General features: G+C 35.6%; 1 protein-coding gene across 18 annotated transcripts in view; it reads right to left on the reverse strand.

Moving 5' to 3' along the window:
• Positions 1–19235, reverse strand: part of TRMT9B (tRNA methyltransferase 9B (putative)) — a 107781-nt gene that overhangs the window by 83005 nt on the left and 5541 nt on the right. For 5 of the 18 annotated variants that reach the window (XR_007376699.1, XR_007376698.1, XR_007376697.1 and 2 more), the window contains one exon: positions 13507–19202. The exons of 12 other annotated variants lie outside the window; for them this stretch is intronic. The gene's annotated coding sequence lies outside the window, so the exon portion shown is untranslated. Of the gene's footprint in view, positions 1–12983; positions 13268–13506; positions 19203–19235 lie in introns of those variants that run through there. One more of the 18 variants, XM_048943028.1, reaches the window with a different exon arrangement.

A 19235-nucleotide genomic window follows, 5' to 3' on the forward strand; every position in this document is an offset into this window, starting at 1 on the left:
TTTTTTTTTTTTTTCAAGCACAAGTCAGTGCAATCACAAGTGCAAGGGAGATAAGTTGTAGAATATATGCTTTTCAACTTGTATATTTGACATAGAAAGGTAAATGAAAAAGCAACATTGATGAGCCAAAGAGCAATATTTGTTCTTCAGATACTTTTTTGATAAACCCTAGGGGTACATCCCTGCTTATATGAAAAGGATGTGTTTTGTAGAAATCTATTACAGTCCACATAGTGGATGATTATGTAAGTTGTATGCTGCACTACTACATTTTTAAATAGGGAACAGACTGTCACCACTATCCTTTCAGGCAGCAGGCTACAATCCCCAGGCAAGATACAATCTGCTGTTTTCACCAAGTTTCTGCAGGTATTGTGGAGCAATCTGACTTGGAAACTGCTGCCTAGTGCCTAGGGGAAGGAAATTCTTTCAGCTTGCTTCACAGGTCTAATAGGAATGCAGCTAAACTTTGGGAGGAGGTAGAAGCTGTTAATTTGCAGATTTGTGTTTTCTTGCTGCTTCGTTTTACATTTATGCCTTGTCATCAAGACTTTGAGAATTGTGAGTTTTATGCTCTGAGTTTTGGCAAGTTTGAAAAACAGACAAATGCTCGATATCTTAACTCCAAAACGTTACCTGTACAAAATCTAAAGAATGAATTTCTAAAAAGCCAGCTGTCATACCTTATGTAACTCTTGCCCTATAGTTAATAGCATCTACGGAATTTTGTAGGCAGGAGGAACAAACTAACCAAGGCTTATCTCTACAAGCGGGTTTTGCAGCCAAGCAGCTAATGTACTATAAACCCAAACCCTACTTATCATTTATCAGGTAAAAGAAATAATTACGGCAAAAATATTGCAGTACTTGCCTGATCATTTTTCATCTGCTATTTTACAACGACAACAAAAATTAACCATCATTACTTGTGGATGTTTTGGTGGAGACCAATTTCAAATAGTCAAAAGGAATTTCACAATATATTTAGAGATGTGAATGAATCTTCACACTTCAAAAGTTCTGAAGTGATATGCATAGGAAAACTTGCATGTATGCACATTGAGTGCATGGGTGATGAGGTGCTCTCTCCTTAAAAGTAGAGATGGAAAGCTGAAGATCACATAAATGGATTAAAAAAAACCGTGGATTTCCCTCCCATTTCTTTGTTTGCCTATTTTACAGTGCCTCAGTGACTCTGTTCAGCCTAATACCTAATTACTTTCTCTTGCAAGGACAAATCTTTGTTAACTATCTCAACACAGGGCAAAACACAGCAAAGCACCACTGCAGCAAAGTATCAAGATAAAGGATGAATGATTTAATACATACTGTGTAGTCTGGCAGGAACTTCCAGTGTCTGGAGCTGTGTTTTTAACTTTCAGTGTGACATAGAACATACTGCCCTGAAACTCAGATTTAATTCATTCTGGGGTGCCAATGTCAGATCAAGCTGTCAACCACAGTTTTAAAACCACTACATTTAAAAAGCAATGTAAAATTAATTTAAGTTTGACTTCAGAATAACAGAATGAGAGTTCTTCTAAAATTGTCCATTTACAAGGCAACAAAATATTTTACATTACAACAGTTCTCAACACATGCCTAAAGAAACTGTATGAAACCTAACTTATGCCCTAAGAGAAGGTGACAGGAAACATGAGAAACAGATTTTCTTCATAATTACTATCACATGATAAGGCTGATATAAAGATATCATCAGAGTAATACTGATTACGGTAACAGTAATTTCCCCACAGTTTTTACTCATTGATGTTTTAGCCCCAAACCAAAGGAGCTGGACAAAAATCAAGAGGAAATGAACAGCTGCAACAGCCCCTAAGCCATCACAGCTGGGTGGAAGGGAACAGGTACAGTAGCACAAGCCAGACATTGACAGATCAACAAGTTTTGAAGTAGCTACTTGAAATAAAATATCATCACTTTGCTTTCTGATACTTTATTTGCAGCTTTTCCTTTCAAACCAATTTATTTAGATTTATCATTAAGAAACTCTGTTCTACAGGGAATTTAGCAGTCATAAAACCTCTGGCCTTCCAAATATAGGCAAGATGCAGTCATAATAGAGTAATTCTTCTGCATTATAGTAATTCTTCACCATATGTGTCAGCTACTCCAAAACTAATCCCTCTTATTTTATTACACTGACCTACAACATCAGAGGTAGATGTTGGTGACAAGGGAGTAGAGTATGAACCTTTCTACCAATATTCCATTTCATGTTGTTGTCGTCATGTGGCAGATGGCAGCAGAGGGGCAGTCTGACAAAGAGGTGAATGACATGAAAGTGTGTATGAAGCAAAGGTGTGTCACTGAGTACTTTTGTGCAGAAAAAATGGCACCCACTGACATTCATCAGCACTTGCTGAACATTTATAGGGACTGAGCAGTGGATGTCAGCACAGAGAGGCAGTGGGTGGTGCATTTCAGCAGTGGTGACAGCAACATGAAAGACAAGCCATGTTCTGGACAGCTACGCAGATTTTTATGAGCACAGTATGCAGGCTCTTGTTTGTTGCTGGTGAAAATGCATAGCAAACAGTGGTGACTACACTGAAAAATACTTCTTGATAGAGCAAATTCTCAGCTACAGAATAGTGTTATTGTGCTTTTTGTATTTACTGTAGTTTCTAAAGAAATAAGTAGGAGGCATTACTTTCAGAGTGACTTACATATCATTGTCATTACATTTAGTGCTATATACATAGTGTGCAAAATAATGTTTGCGAGTTGAACAGAAGCAGTTCAGCAGAGGAGGACACCTGTTATAAGTTGAGTATTTTAATTAGAAGCCAAGTTTTGAGGAGAATATGAATTCTCCCAGCCACTGCTATATCGCCAACTAAAAGGCATATCTAACACACAGGGAAGTGGTAGGAGCTGGGGACATGACAGCCCACTTAACCACTTTAGTTTATCTGTACACAGACCAAAAAAGGTTAAACTGTGATGCACAAAGATATCTCTAGATATTCTGAAGTTTACTTCTGACAGGGTGAATTAAGCCTCTTGAGCATATCTGCTCCCACAGCTGGAGCACTTCAGATCAGGTACTGTCTTATTGCAAGCTAATTTAGATACTATACACTACTGCCTTCTGGCATAAGTTGTAAAGAAGACAATAATAACAGTCATGTACCTTCAACCTATGCACAGCACTTAGTGAAAATGTCAGCTGTTAGTTACTATAGATACAGAAAGCAAATTCACATGTGAAAAGTTTTCAAGTCACAGCATGTGGCAGTAAGGTTGTAATGCAGCTCACTACAGGAGATGCTGTAGTAGCATGATTAAAATGGTGAAAAATCACACTCATTAGCACAGGCTCATCCAAAATAAACTTCCTCACAGCAGAACTACTGCATTCCAGCCCTACAAAGTGTCTGAAGGATGTCAGTGTTGCATGAACACTAATAACTTATCACAACTAAATACATGCCTAACATTCCTTCCTTTCCCCATGCTGGTTCAAACTAAGACTGCAGACCAGAGTTGAATGCTGTATGATGGCATAACACCTTCAGTTATTTCTTTGCAAAAGGCATCTATATTCTTTGCCACTGCGCAAAGGAGTGGCTGGTAAGAGCTTGTTATGGCACTGCACAGCCTTTGCAACTTTACAACATTTTCTTATATCTTTTCCATTCTACCATGTAAGAAAAGGTTTCACAGACATTAACAAAACATAAAACTATCCTTTAGAGCTCTCTATCACCTCTTGTGGTTTTGTGCCTAATTTCCCTATGCTGTTCTAATATGGAAACTATGCCAAAGAACATTTATTCAGAAAGAGTCCAAAGTAATTTATACTGTATGCTGAGGCCAGATAGCTGTACTTAAATGAAAACTGCTTAACTTTAGCTAGCATCAGTACAGCTTAACCTTGACTGGAAAGCAAAGATATTTTAGGATTGTAGTATTTAACACTCCAGGTACAAATTCAATCAGCAGAGCTAAATTGTAACATTTTACTTAATAAAATATAGCTAAAATTTTACTACTCAGAATTCAGCAGGTATGACGTTTAAACAGGTCATCCAAATGAAAACCATTTTTATTCTTTAATAATTGTTAAGTTTCCAAGTGATCTCAATATTTCACCATAAAAGATAGGAATACTTTTATATTTTAACCTGAGAGAATTTATAAGTGGGAATATTTATCATTATTTAAGTTTTTTTTCTTTTTCTTTTTCTATACTGCACAGTAACTCCTGATTTTCATTCATTCATCCTTTCTTCCTTCATTTTGAGCTTCACAAATCATCCTGAAAAATAGTTTTGTGATTGTATTTATTCTGCCTGTTGAAGAACAGTCTTTAATAGATGGACTGAGATAATGTTAACAATGTAATACTTCAAATTAGCAAGAACTGTAAATCTGAACTGCAAAATTAAAGACATAGGAGGTGCAGAGACAGGATGTATAGACAGGCTGGGCAAGGAATTAAATAGTTATTATCCTAAGGGATGCAGACCATTTAGCAGGCAATGGAATTAACAGTATTTAAGGTACTACCTGATGTATCACTACCAATGAAATTATCCAATCTTTTTGATTAACAAGATATAGCATTGAAATAAACAATAAGTTCTTAAAATTGATAATAAAAGCTATATCAGATAAAATACATGTGTTAGACTCCTGAAATAATCTTTAGATAGTTCTTAAAATTGATACTAAAAAGTTATGCCTGCTATGAGGAATGCCTGCCACCGTGTTCTAACCATTTTCTGTAGTAAGCAAAGAAAGTCATAGTTTCATTTAATAGTGTTGCATGGCCTGAGGGGAGCAAAAGTATTTTCAACAAAAAGAAAACATCTGCAAAGACACTTATTTACAGAGGCATGTGACATACAGACTTGTGCTCGTGATGTGAAAAAGGAGTAACACCCTTTTCTGACAATTTAACAAAGCTAATATATCATAAATTGTAGTCTGAGTTTTGGGAATACTTATTTACATATTTGTTCTGCTTTGTTTTACTGTTGTGTGTCAACTTTCTCAGTGCTGCAACATAATCCAGTAACATGATTTGGGAAGCATCAGCCATATTTTAAATTTCTATTACAAGTAAGCTAAGTTTCATTAACACGTAGACTTTCTTCCGTGTAGCGCTTCTTAATCAAACGTTACAAAGGTTGTGTGAGCAACTGAGGCCATCAGAGGATTGAAGAAAAAAAAAAGTCAACAAATCCCTTATTTAAAAATATATATTCCTATGTAAGTATGATGACTGAGATTCAGTTCTTCTCTGAAAGCTACTCTGTCAACAACACGGTAGATATTTTGGAGAATTAACAGCAAACCAAAACAACAAATTCTTACTGATGCCTCTTATGTTGTCTTGAACTTCCCCCCCCTCCCCCCCTCACTAAAACTTGTCTCTCATAACTGTATAGAAGAAAGCTACTGGATATAAACTCCCACTCATCCTCTAAGTTTAACAGAGAATTCAAATCAACTCTTAACTAGATCTTTTAGTCACATTACTTTTTCAGACGCATTTATGTTTCACACAAGGATTGGTGAATGCAAATTACTTGAGAGGTAAATAAGGTAAGGTTTGTTGGAAAGTATTATCTTCTAAAAGAACACCTGACATAGTTGGAAAAAAAAAAAGGTACACAATTATTTTTTCAGATTTGAAATAGAAACATACGTTTCAGGATAAGGGCAAGTTTGAACAAACTGATCCCAGTTGCCTAAAAATTAGGCAATGTGAAAGAAAAAGCAAGGCAGATCAAATGACGTCACTAATAGGGCAAGGAATGACACAGAAAAGTATACTGCTACTGCTAATATAAAGGTCTTTGTGAAAGATAAAGAAATGAAGCAGAAATGATTTCAGACCTTCAAAAAAAATTAAAAACATTTAAATAATCTTCATGGAATTCAGACATCATTAGAAAAGAAAAAATATTACTGATTCTGAGAAAATACCAAGAGAAATAATTTCCATAGTAATTTCATTCTAGATAATAATAAAAAAAAGGGATTGTTATTGAAGAACTGTACAATTACCAAGCCTTGAAAACACTCAGTAAATCACTTCGCAGTTTGGCAGATAGTATCAGGAAATGTTTTTAGAAAGTTCCCTCTTCCCAAGACACAAATCACTGCATTACGAGTCTGAAATGCTAAAATACTGTCAGCTCTACTTGTTATAAATCTGATTACATTTTAAGTTGTTCAAATTTCCATACATTTTAAATTTGCAACTTGTAATCTTGTTCTTGTTCATTGCTTATTTATTTTTCACAGTTAAATAGCTCGTCATATATCTAACTAAAGCTAGCATGTGTGGCAGAATGTGACATAAGTAATTCAATATGTAAACTCTGATCACAATTAAGATATTACCACTAAAATAATATTTCAGAAAGCAGCATGAGAGAAAGATGCTCATTCTGACAAATTATGTAAATTTTAATGAATTCCAACGTCAAGAGGTAAATATCATTCAAAGATTTTGTTTTTCCCTCTGAAAGATTTGCACAAGAATATCAATTAGACATTGTTCTTCTTGCCCTAACAAGACGTATTGCAGCCACAGACCAGCTTTGTCCACACAAAAGCAGGGCAAAGTACATCCAGTACTTCATAAATTATTTACTAAATATATTTTGAGATGAAAAATACAAGAAAAAATTGCAAGACAGGAATAATAAAAAGTGTAACTTTTAGTCAACAGTTTCCTGTATATACTGATATAAGCATAATCAAAGCATAATCAAACCCCTAGCAGGAGGAATCCCTGCCTATAGTGGAGGGCGGAAGTAGATGATCTTGAAGGCCTCTTCTAACCCAAACCATTCTATGAAAGTCCTAGCTGCATCTTCAAAAATTTAATCAGGTTGCACCAATGCAATTTCACATAGTCCTTTTCACTATTGCTGAAAGCTGTATAATGAATTCTTCACAGTAAATAATGCATGAGTTGAACTGAGAGACTGAAAACTGTGGCTTGGATATTTTGAGACAGAGAGACTTACATATGAAAGTCAAGGGAAGTAATTTTTGTCTTTACTGGTCTTTGTATCAATACAATTGTATTATGTGATATAACAAATATTTTGAAACATAGGTATTCTGCACAGTAAATCTTACTTCTATTGCTTTGTAGAGGCAGAATTTTTCAGTATTCTGCTTAATAGCGTTATGAAGAGAAAATGAGCTAATATCATTTGATATCTTCTGTTTTTGCAAGCAATAGTGCTAAAAAGGGCTGTGCAGGAGAAGCAAGAAACACCTAACATCACTAAGATCAGGAAGAACTGTTACCAAATACATCATTTTGTTTCCATCATGTGCTCGTGATGTGAACTCTAGCTGTATTTATTTTCTGTTGCTTTAAACAACTTTCATTTAGTGTACATGAAAAGCTGAAGTTTTCCTGTGATTATTTTCTTCCCACAGAGCTTCTCTCAGGGCATAAGCACGAAGTACAGAAACTGGATTTGCAGTGAGGCTTTAGGCATCCAAAGATTGGGTTATAGTTTTCTACAGCCCGCAGGGAAAATCATGAATAGGCTTTTTTTTCCCCCCCCCTCCTTTTTTAAAGCAGAAAGAAACATCACTCAGTGAGGAAAAATGTGAGTTACTACATCTGAAATGGTGATGCTTTTTGAGAATATGTATCTCTAGGCCTTGGTAATATGAAAATCTTTGAAAAATAACTTAGTTATGATTACTTCTTTATTATGATAAAGTATACTTACATTTCATAGAGATTATGCATAGACTAAGAAGTTCTTAATAGAAGAACAGAATATACATATTACTTAAGAGCTATAAACAAATAAATATTTCTTACTGAAAGTAGGTTAGATGAAAAGGTTCCCATAAAACACTAGGTATACCTCAATATCTTAATTCTTCCCTTTGTTATCTCTCAATACTTCTCTGAAATGCTCTTGCATAACATTCTCCTATATGTAACTGTTGGACGAGGCAATGAATTCACATTGCAAAGATCATCCTGCAATCTGTGCTTAGTTGTTTGCAAAATAATGTGCTGGAGTAGACAGGGGTAGACATGAGAAAGCAGTTTACTCATTTAGCACAAAAACATATGATAAAGCCATTCATCAGAAAAAACATACACATGGCATTTGGATTATCTCAGCAAGGGTTCATATTCTATATTTTTCCCTCAAGTAGAATTGTCTGTTTGTTTTTCATGATTCATCTTGTACTGCGGTAGGCAACTAGAGTGCTAAAAGCCCAGTGGGGACAATGAACAAAGCCTAGTTGGCATTCCAGTACTTTTCTGATGTCCAAATTCCTGCTTTGAGTAAAGGCTAACATTTCCTAATGCATTCTTGCAAATTCTGACCTTTCCTGAGATCTGTGACATCTTCCATTTTATTGTCATCTGGAAACATTTTATGCTTCTGTTTGTACATCAGATCATAAATCTCATTTAAAAGAAAAATAATCCTGAAAACAATTGTTGAACTCACTATATCTACTATCTTGCTTTGGATATGTTCAATATGCGATCAGGAAAATTTTTCTAAGACTGATTGATTAACAGAGTCACAAATTCTACCTGATTAGTGTTCACCAGATCTAGCCAGGCATCTTCAGCACATTAATAGAACATTGCTTGAAGTAAGACCTTGCTTTTCCAATTCTAAATATGTAAAGATTTCCATGAGTCAAAGAGAATTATTCAACAATATTATGTCTCTCACCAAGTTTTCAGGTTTGAAACATCTTTAATGTAGAAACAGCATGATATGAACCGCAGAAAAACTAAGCAAGAGATAAAGAGAGTAGATGTGCAAGAAAATACTTTATTTGAGATACTATCCTGGAAAAAAAAAACAAAACAAAAAACAAAACAAAAAAAAAAAAAACAGTATTTGAAAGATTATTACATGTTTAAAAGCCTACTGAACCATAGAAATAAGTGCTCTATTTAAGATGATTCACTTCAAAAGTGGCTCTGAAGAAAAATTCTATCATAAAAAAATTTACAAAGATTTTCTCACAGTTTCAACAAGTTTCTTCCAAGAAAAAAAAAAAATACTAACAAAATTATTTTATGATGCTACATCTCCAGGCTATAAAACAAATATATGATGTACCAACTAACCACCCACCAACATTGTACTGAACGAACATCAGACAACCACAATATATTTGCTATGATTAAGACAGAAATCAAGCCATAAGGATGGCTTGAACCATACAGTAAAGGAGATCAACAGGAAAGGTGGGAATAAAATTAATTCCTTGTAAGTCGCATGTAGAAAATTCCTGTAGTAAAGACATTTCTTGCAACAAATATGTTATATTCTTTTCCAAAATAAGATCTAACATCAATGCAAACACGCTCTGATTTTTATTTTTTTTTTTTTTTTTTTTAAGTGCTTTCAGATTTATGCCGGCCTGAATATGAACAGAAGTTGCCCTGTAAGTTTTAGAAATACTTGGCTAGACACCAAACACTGCACTTACATAAGGCTATATAATCACCTGACACTTGTAGTTGCCCTGTTGATTTTCCAAGAATTTTAATCCTCTTCTCATGAAACTATCCCTTCAGTGAGCAAATGTGTTTAGTCAATTATTTAAATGCTTATTTTGGAAACAAAGTTTGATTTATCAAGCAGGAGAATATTTTCCACTCTCAAACATCAGAAATCAAAAGAAATCTATTTGCACAGCTAAGTACAAAGTGTAGCTTGTCATAAAAGGACCCATTACTCAGCCAAGTACTCGCAGGCTGCTTCCACACATTTAAAAGTCTTTCAACAGAAAAATAGTAAAGCTTCACAGCTCTTGCTTCCTGCCAAACAGATGGATCATCATGCCAGCAAGTAACCCACGTAGTTAGCACACAGTAACTGTTACACTCTGCACAGAGCAGACCAGAGATTGCTGCCTGATGTTTGGGCACAACAGTAACATGAGCTTCCCATTACTATAAGTTTTATTTTTATAGAAAGCTTAGATATACAACTAGCCTATTCTATTTGCTTTAACTTATATTTATGTCAGATATAAAATTAAATGGATCAAATCCCTAGCCTCATGAAGGCAATGGAATTTTTAACTACAGGCTTTGAAGATACCAAAATCTGTCTCATTAGTACTCAAAATATTTTTACTTGCTGACTGCACAACTGGAGCTATTCATTAGTGATGATGCTGGTGTCTGGTTTGTTTGGGTTTTTTATATGCGTAATTTACAATTATATCCTCTGTAATAATTAAGGATTGCTGATGTGACAACAGAATTAATTAAGAAAGCTCTGAACAACAAATTGCAAGAAGGCAAAACAATACACTATGGAATTACCACTTTCTGTGCACTTTAAAATAGATTATTGTGTGGTCTTCTTAGAACAGCTTAAAATTAGTGTCGGAGAAGAACTACTGACAAGTCTGCTAGCAACTATCATTTTGTGCTCTCTAACACTCCTGCTTCAGTGTAAGCAAAGCAGCAAGAAGAGGGGGCTGCATGCTGCACACACTCCTCCAACTCTCACAGATCACAGAACTATCTAGGTTGGAGAAGACCTTCAAGATCAAGTCCAGCCATCAACTTGACTTTACTGAGTCTTATCACTAAGCTATGTTACCTACTCCATCACTTCCCTTTGAAGCTCACATCAATGCTTGACTGCCCACTCTCTATGTAGAAATTCATCACGACTTCAAATATAAATCTCTTGAAATGCAACATGAGGCTGTTTTCTACCACTTGTCATCTGAGAAAAGAGACTGACATCCTCCTGACCGTAAACTCCTTTCAGATAGTTCTAGAGAATGATGATATCTCCCTCAGACTCTGCGTCTCCAGACTAAAGAATCCACATTCACTCAGTCACTCCTCATAACTCTTGTCTTCTACTCCCTTCATGCACTTCATTCGGTTCTCTGCACACAGTCAGGCAATTCAATATCCCCGTCGTGAGAGGCGTCTAAAAACTAAACACAATATTCAAGGTGGTCTCACCAGCGCTGCATACGAGGATACAACCAGTTCCACACTCCCCCTGGTCACACTATTTCTGATGCAGGTCAGGCTGTTATTGGCCTTGTTTGCCACCTGGGCACACTGCTAGCTCTTGTTCAGACAGCTGCCAATCAGAAACCATAGGTCCTTCTCTGCCAGATAACTTTCCAACCACTCTGCCCTAAGGCAACGCTCCTGCACAGGTTACAACCCAAGTAATACACACTCTCCTAGCAGACTCATACCTTTCGCAGCTGCTTACTTTGCTTATGCCCAAAAACAGCTTTTAATGGAAACTTCTCTAATAAAAAAACCTACTGGAAGCCAGTGGTTATGCCCAGCATTTTCACTGTTCTAGCACCTAAGCAGATATACCAGATGAGGCGAGACGCAAGCAAAAAGAACAAAAAGCACAAGGACTCCTGTTACTCTCTCAACCCCTTTGATTCTGACACAATATTACTGGAAGTCTCTGAAGGAGAGGATATGTAAGGAGAAAAGTCAGTCACCGATAAGTACAAATACAGGGACACTTCTCTGTGTGAGCACAAGTGATTCTATACTCTTGCTTGACAGGCTCACAATCTCTAACATGAATAAAGCTTTGGTGACTGAGAACTCAGCTGGCTTCCATAGGAATTATGCAGCTTAAGCATGGGAACAATGCTGTGGTATGCACAAAATTCAAACTCTGACAACAAATCAAATGGAATGAAATATTTAGCTCTAGTTATTTTTTTAAAAATTCCTAATGAAAATAGTTACACATAATTGAAAGAAAACATTTTTAAAAAGTTTTCCATTACTAATTTCTTGTTTATTTTAATATCTACACCATTCCACTGAAAAGGGAACTCTGTCAATTAAAAAAAACCCACAATTTTTAAGAGTTAACTGCTGAACTTACAAGACTAAGTAATTTTAAAGATTGGCAGCAGTTACCATATTTGTCTTTATTTTCCTGGAAGTGCAGTTATCTTACATACACACATATATTCCTTATAGTATGCATTGTGTGATAAGAAGTAATTAGAAAATTACTTAAAATCCTGGACTATCCATTTAACGAGAACAGAATTAACTTCAGTTCCTTGCTTGAAGGGTATTTTGACCTATTAAGCAGTTTGTTAAATGTCGATTTTCTAATAGGAAAACAAAACAATTTCAAACTACGCTACCTTCTTCATCTTACCTAAAACATTGTTTCAAACTTGTTTACCAAGCACTGAATGCATCTTCATGTCAGCACATTTACTAATTTTAGCCAAAATTCAAAGTTCTACTACTTCTAAGGGACAAGTCCACAGAAAAACAACACCCGGCTAGAGAAACGTGAATTTTCTACAGCATCACGGGAAGTATTTCTGGCCAGAGAATGAAGCTTCCATAGCAGAATAGGCATTTCAAGCCTTTTAAAATTCTTATGTAACGTTAGGTAATGATGCAAAATGGAAAATGCTGACAGTTAAATCTACAAGGAAGTATAATTGTCTATAAAAAAATAAAATATGGATGCATGCTTGCGTATGAATCTGCATTACAAAAATCCTTCTACTTTCATTCAGCACTACTTGCTACCTTTCATAAATAACAACATGATTTTTTATTTGTATCATGAAATTTGCTTCACAATTTTTAAACTTCTCTTGAGCACAGAATCATAGAATTGTTTGAGCGGGAATGGACCCTTAAAGGTCGTATAGTCCCACACCCCTGCCATCAACAGAGAGGGACACCTACAGCTCAATCAGGTTGCTCAGAGCCCCATCTAGCCTGACCTTGAATGTCTCCAAGGACAGGGCATCCAACACTTCTCTAGACCTGTTGGTCTAGAGAACCTGTTCCAGGGCCTCAACACCGTTATAGCAAAAAACTTTTGCCGTATATACATGTGTATAATCAATGAATATAAAGATGTTATAATTATGAAATAAACAAGAGAGTTTAGCTAAGAAGGTTATAATAACAAAAAGAGAATGGATAGAGTGCTTACCGGCATTCTGGGCTTACTGCAAAACTCCAGAGGAGGGATCTCCAGAAGAGATCCTTTCCTACTAGTAGTCAGCTCTTAAATGGGTCTAGGAGGGGTGAATTGCCTTCACCTGTGTTCCTGTGACTGACTCATTGCTTGCCTCAGGTGATCAATCAGAGGTTGAGGCCATGATTCAGCAGTTCCCATAAAACATGTCTGAAGCATCTTCAGAGAGTTTTGCATAAGCCCTGCTCCTAACTCCAAGGAATAAACAGAAACTTGTACAGGATCCTGTATTCTGTACAAGATAGTGTATCTGCTACAGGAGAAGTAGCAGCAGCTTCTCAAAGCAATACACACGTTTTGAGTGGTGCTGGCAGTTTGCAGAATGAAGTAAAGCAGGTATACAGGAACACATAGACAAGTCTTACAAATGAAACCAATACCATTTTCTTAGGAGAAAAGCTCAAATATATTATGAGCAATTCAAAAGATGCATTTATTTCCTTTAATCTGCATTAAGCTATAGTGATCTTGACCATCGTACACAGTCCTGGAGTTAGCAACCCACACAGCAGTTACCCCATGCTACATGCAGCTTGGCCCTTAAGCCTGTGTTGCATGCACCTCTAGGCTGCAGGATCAACTCAGCAAGCTCACTGCAACAGGCAGCCCCCACTTATCATAAAATGGCCTGGGTTGAAAAGGACCACAATGATCATCTAGTTCAACCCCCCCTGCTATATGCAGGGTCACCAACCACTAGACCAGGCTGCCCAAAGCCATATTCAGCCTGGCCTTGAATGCCTCCAGGGATGGGGCATCCACAACCATCTTGGGCAACATGTTTCAGTGCATTACCACCCTCTGAGTGAAAAACTTCCTCCTAAAATCTAACCTAAATCTCCCCTTAGTTTAAAACCATTCCCCATTGTCCTATCAGTATCAACCCATGCAGTCATTCCCCCTTCTGCTTATATTCTTCCTTCAAATATTGGAAGGCCACAATGAAGCCTCCTTGGTGTCTTCTCCAAGCTAAACAAGCCCTCAACCTTCCCTGAAAGGAGAGGTACTCAGCAACCACATCAGCCATCTCTCTCAGAACCCTTGAATGCATGTCATCTGGCTCCATGGACTTATACACATTCGGTTTCACGAGGAGGTACTGGACATGTTCCACTGCTACAGTGGGACAGAATCCACTCCTCTCACCCACACCTAGAGGCTCAGGGTCCTGGCAGGCATGGGGAGCCTGATCATCAGTAAAGAGCTGTAAATACTTTGATTGCAGGTATGTATATTTTAATGCTAGTAGTTGTGACGCAAGAATTATAGAAATGAAGTATGTAGTGAAAACAATAGCACCTACAGTAAAACCCACTTTACTGAAATACACAAATTTTAAATACATCAACTACCTAGAATGTTCAAGACAATTATATTGCACAAATGAAGATACTTCTTTAAAAGCAATGATAATTAGTCGGTACACTAAGCAAGACTGCTTAAAACAGTCATCCCAGATTATTTACAGTAAGAACAGATAAAAGCATTATGGCTTTCTACTGAGACTTAAGAAAGTCAGTCATTGTCTTAAAATGAAGCATTATCAAGAGTAGAGATTTGTTTCAGCTTTACTATAGCACATTACTGCTCAGATTGCCTGGAGAGAGGTGATTTTGGTGATAATAGGAACAGCTCAGTCCCAGTAGTATAAGTAGAAATCAATTACTGGCCTGACAATTAATCTTGTTAATGACGTTGCAAACCACATGCATTCTGAAAGTCTGTTAGTTCCCAGGCATTGGTACTGCAAACATTGAATTATTCTGCTTACAATTTTATCAAGGTATTCCAGATATCAAAACACATCCCAAAGTATTTTTAAATAAATGTTTAAATAAAATCATATTGCATCTTTTATTTCTACAATTAAGAATATTTACATCTAGTCTATGTTGTTTTGGCTTAGATTTGTGGCTAAGGAATTGCGTTAAAGCAGTACAAGTGGGAGGAAGAAATATTACAGGAGTGATAAATGTTGACACATTGTTGAATCCTACATCAAATCTTCACGGTTGAGAGCCCCAAGATACAACCAACTACTTCATAACAAGACACTGCAATGTATCACAAAGGAAAACGATGACAACAGCTTGTCAGCTTTTTCAGCTCTTTAGTGAAGAGCAGGAATGAAGTGAGGGAGAGGTAGGGCTCCATAATACCAGCCCTAGGTGTCTTACAAATCCCAAATTAGAACGTGCTGTAAGTCCTGTGTCAACAGAGTTCCACTGCAAGACATGAGAGTCTACCTTCTAGCACGTCAGCAGTTCAAATAATAAGCTATTGCTAAATTTACTATACAGCATTAAAAAAAGCAATAAAAAGAACAAAATCAACCAATTTCTACAAACTTCAGTTTACCCATTCAAAAACACACTAATATTAACTTATCTACAATAAGTGCTCAGAAAACTACTTTAAGATGCTTTCAGATACACTAAGATAGTATCTGATTTGTAACAGAGAACAGATACAATTATCGAATGTGAGAACAGTTTTTACAGGAGGACTGAAACCTCAACCTAGTGCCTACGTTTGTCACTATAGTATCATATTTAGTTATTATGGATTCCTTGTTGTCTATGCATCAGACATAGTATGCTTTAAAAGAGACGGAAAAAAATTTATTCAGTGTATCCTAGTCTTCCATAGGAATACAGAGAAAACTGATGTATTAAGATTAATGCTTATGGAGGCTGACTTGCAAAAGCATCGCAGTGAGATGCTTTAACATCACTTGGTCAGCTAAGACATTGCTCTTCACTCCTCAGCAGGCATGTGCTAATAGACTTGCATATAGTTACTTTGTGCATGATGTGTTTTTGTAAATCCTGACTTATCTCACCATTTTCAGATAACTGAAACCTGAATGTACTTTCCATTAGACAAGTAATTAGTTAAACCATAATGACAACACCGTATTTATTTGGGTAAGAGACATTAGAAACTATTATTAAAATATCACCCTTTTTCTGACCTACAGAAAAGCCAGAAAAGACAACCTGATTGCATGCCATTAGAAGGGACATACATGAAAAACAGTGAATAATTAAATACCTACATGGAGGTAACATATTATTTAGTTTTAAATTACTTTAATAGGCTAAATAGGTGCATCTCTTACCACTCATTCAAAATTAGAGCTATCCACATCTTGAAGATACTGTTTTAATTCAGTTACTTTAAACAAAATTAATTCAATGAAACATTAACCCAGCTGATTTTCAAATATTTTAATTGGGATTTGACGAACCTTTTAAATTACTGTTTGCATGATTACAGTGTGGGACCTTCTTTGAAAGCTGTATATTATAAGCATGGAAAATGTATGATTCTGAAAATCATTTTTTATTCAGGCAGTATTTACCTGCATAAACAGATCTGAACTTTCAGTGTGTTAACCACAAATACTTAAATGACCCAAGTCCTCTTGACTGGATTCACAAAATTTCAGAAAAAAAAGGCAAGTATAAGAATATAACTTCTTTATTCCTTCTTCAAAAAAAGTCCTTTCTTTCTGTCCTTAGTCTTCTTTCACATACAGCATATAAAAATCAACTGTTTAGAAGAAATATTGCAAAGGTATACAATAAAAAAAGCCACAAAAATTATACTTCTGCAGGGGATTAGCAAGGAAAAAGCTTGATCCTGTTCAGTTTTAGGTTTTGCAAAATCTTCAATATATCTCTTCTTTTTACTGCAGTAGACAAACAAAATTTTTAATTATTATTTCTGAGCTGAGAATAAAAGAGATGATAAGGTACACCATTCACATAAATGAACAAGTAGCTCACGTTAGTTCAAGTAACAGAAGCAGTGTGGCCCTGTTAGGTTGGTATTTTGCCCAGGCTTGTTTCTCAGAACAGTTCACTAAATGGAAACACTATAATAAAAGTACACAGCATTCCTACCCAAACTGGCTAATATTATAGAGAGAAAATATTGAAGTACATAGTTCAGTCATCAGATATTACTCTATGGAAGATAATGAATTGAAATGTGATAGAAATATTTACATAAACATTGTAAGGAAATACAACATATTGGTAAAGTTACACTATAATTGTTTGATTTTAAATATTTCTGCTGTAATGATCTAACATAACTGCAGTTCAGACAAAAGCAAACAGGAAAAGGACACAGAGTGCCAACAAACCCCTGAAAAACAAGAAGATAAGCTGCTCACTTAAAGGATTGTGGGACTTTTTGGTAGGATTTTCTTTCTTTTAAAATTAGAAATAGAAGTACAAAGACCAATAAAACTCACATGTATGGGCGTATCATGATCTTTCAGCTGTTTCCATATCATTTTTGGACAATCAGGAGTTGAAGGACACAGATACTTAGGTGTGATCCCTAAAATTTAATGCTTATGTAACATGTGACAAGGACTGAAGATACAATGAAGATAATTTTGGATGGGCTACTTTCACTAAAGATACCTTTTTTTGAAAATGTGACCAGCCTCAATTCATATCACTGAAACTCTGTACCATTGCATACAATGACAGATTTGCACAAATACATACTGGGGAAGAAAAAAAAAAAAAAAAACACCTGTGTTCTTTGATTTTGTTGCTGAATAGAATCTAGTTAGGAAATGAAGTGCTCTTTTGTCTCTACACTGATGATTTGTGGGCACTAGCTTGAGCCCAGAAATTGTTTTATTGCACTGGAAAGATACAGCAGGAAAAACAAAACAAAACAAAACGGTAGGGAGGAGAAAAACTGAAACAGTAAATGTACTTAGCTCATGTTTCATTTACTTGTTTTAGCATGCTATCTTTTCTGCTGTATGATGCAGTGCTCTGTTGGAAAAAAAAGAAAACAACAACAACAACAAACACCACCACCAGATAGACTCTGAATTCAAGCCTGCAAACAACTGCTTTTGTCAGAAGTGATACAGAAGAGAACATTTCCTGCACTACACTGTACAAAAGACTGGTAAAATGTATGTAATAACCCAGCTTACAATGTACAATGTACTGTGTGATGCTACTAATGTTCAAGAAGTAAGGAGGACATAGAAAAGAGATATAAGCCAAAGCAGAAAGGGGATACTAAGGAATCAAAATAAACAAGAAAATTCACTTGGCTGCTAAGGGGCAAACTTGCCAAACAGGACATCTAATTGAATAGACGTTTTTTGCACCTTAAGTTTAAATTAACCAATTTTCATTCAGCTCATTTTCTTCATACAACACTAGATTCAGTAAAGAGTACTATTCATAGTCTTTGAAAAATATTCTATTCTCATTGACCAAAAAGAGTTGCCTAGTATTACAGAATTTCTGAAGGGGCACTTGTTAGGTAATAAAAAGCTGCATGTAAACTCTATTAAAAAAAATAGTAGATAAATATTTAAGACAAAGAGCATACTTCTTTGAGCCTAAACAGTTGATCTAAAGAGAATAAGTAAATCCAAGTTCTGTACCTGTATTAACTGCTTTTCAATTTTCAAAGACAGGTTACTTTATCATTAACTATATTGAAACCCAGTGATTTATCTAGAACTAGCAGAACCAGCTTACACTGGAAGTAGAGGTACTTGACAGTCTCATTTTATACCCTATCACAGGCTGAGGTACAATACAGTGGTAATAAGAAATGGGGGGGGTTTTGCCACTTAACATTGTGAGGAGGCTACAAAGTAATTTCTATGCATATTTCTTAAAATCAGTACACAGACAGATTGAAATTACTTCCACAACTATTATTGACTACCCAAAAACATTTTTTTTTTCCTTTTGAGATATCAAGTATAACAAGTATCACCCTTAATGCAGAAAGAAAAAAAATCTTGTGTAGCACTGGTGTATTTTTAATACAAATACAATATAATAACAGCAGTTTTTTTCTTTAAGGGTATAAGAATGAACATCATAATTGTTAGAAATCAAGAGAACAAAGAACTTTATTTGACAAAACTAAGTATCTCAGAGGATGATCGTAAGTAGATGCAAAGCACCCAACTTAACAAAGATGTATTAGAGAACATATATAAGCATATATAACAAGAAAAAGATAATATTTAAAAAGATATCAGAATCAATTATTGCTTAAATATCAAATTGTAGCACAGAACACAAATCCCAACCATTATCTTGAGCTTTTGCTCTATATTCATTTATAAATAACGAGCTTATCCTTTTTCTTCACTGTGAAGCATTAATGCTACAAAAAAAAAAAAAAAACCCACAAACTTTA

This window comes from Lagopus muta, chromosome 4 (assembly GCF_023343835.1).
Source record: "Lagopus muta isolate bLagMut1 chromosome 4, bLagMut1 primary, whole genome shotgun sequence".
NCBI lineage: Eukaryota > Metazoa > Chordata > Aves > Galliformes > Phasianidae > Lagopus > Lagopus muta.